This window comes from Dermacentor variabilis, chromosome 5 (genome assembly GCF_050947875.1).
Source record: "Dermacentor variabilis isolate Ectoservices chromosome 5, ASM5094787v1, whole genome shotgun sequence".
NCBI classification, from domain to species: domain Eukaryota; kingdom Metazoa; phylum Arthropoda; class Arachnida; order Ixodida; family Ixodidae; genus Dermacentor; species Dermacentor variabilis.
Genome location: NC_134572.1, coordinates 176,096,652 through 176,097,942, shown reverse-complemented (window position 1 = coordinate 176,097,942; position 1,291 = coordinate 176,096,652). Strand labels below are relative to the sequence as shown.

At 51.7% G+C, this 1,291-nt stretch overlaps 1 pseudogene; it reads right to left on the bottom strand.

Moving 5' to 3' along the window:
* Positions 1-351: 351 nt before the first annotated feature.
* On the bottom strand, positions 352-531 carry LOC142583784 (U2 spliceosomal RNA; annotated as a pseudogene).
* Positions 532-1,291: the final 760 nt, after the last annotated feature.

The following is a 1,291-nucleotide window of genomic DNA, read 5'->3' as shown; positions in this document are numbered from 1 at the left end:
GCATGTTTGCGCCCCTGAATATCCAGCTGCACTGCCATTGCAGCCCTTGTCATTGCTCGAGTTCGACAGATCTGCGCAGCACCATCAAGGAAGCGCGGTTGAACTTGTCGTGATGTCGTGAACATTCTGGGCAGATATGAATGAGAACGCACTTTCGGTGACACTTTCATGGCTCGGCAGGTGTGCACGTATGTAGAACGGTTCGCTCTTGCCATACAAGTTAGTAAACCGTGCAACATTTTTACACCGATGCTGTGTATTGCTAAGTGTACATTGCTTTACAAAGTGTATTGCTAGGTCCCGCAAAAATTGCGAGCGTCTATCGAGCCGTGTACATCAAAAGCTTCTCCCCATACGTGAGCCGATGGCGAAGATTGTGCTATACGGGGCCGACGCGCGGCGGAAGTGAAGCAGGTTTTAAGCACGGCCCCAGTTTGAAAAACTAAGTTTGATATCTTAGGTCCAAATATAACTCGTATCAGATATTAAGCTGATATGAACAGATACTACACTTTGACCCGCGTCGGTCATGTCTACGTCCGCACCGCCCTCTCTTCGTCGGCGTTCCAAGCACTTGCGTATATCCTTTCCTTTCCTTCCGCTCTCCCGCGGTTGGCCGTCCCGTAAGCATGCTGCCCGCCAGGACCGCGAGGCGGAAAGAAATGCGAACCGTCCATGTGGCCCCAATCCCGAAAACTCGAAACGTTTCGCTGGTGCAACGGCCAAGTTTCATTGGGAGTTTCTGGGGAACCACTTATGTGTGGCCTGTGTTGTGTGTGACCGCTTGCGGTATTCAAGTGACTTCGCAACCATTACGGCACTGCGGCACGTCGACCAACGCACCCTCGCCTTGGCTAGGGTGAAGCAGTGTGCGCCCTCGGAATGCTGTGAGGTGCGTGTCTCTTCTACGTGCCGGGATTCGTTAGTAAAAGGGGTGCCGCGTTTTGAAATAAATGGGTATGCATACCCCCGGTGCCTGATCATATTCCGACGATCAACATTCAGGAGGAGGGACTATTGGCACCTCGCAATTCATTTATTTGCATACGGCGTTTGACGTACGGCAATGGACAGTTAGTTCCCCATTAAGGGGCCCACAGGCAGAGCTTCGCTGGTCATCCGCCTTCACAAAGTGGATTGGCACTGAACTTTTTCTAGGAAGTCTACGAAATAATTTCTCCTTCTTCTGCCCAAGCTTTCGAGCCCGCACTGCTGCCTTCTTTCACGCATGAGTGTTCTGTTGCGATTAGTGCTATGTTGGTGTCGGGCGAAGTAAAACGCTACCCGTGGC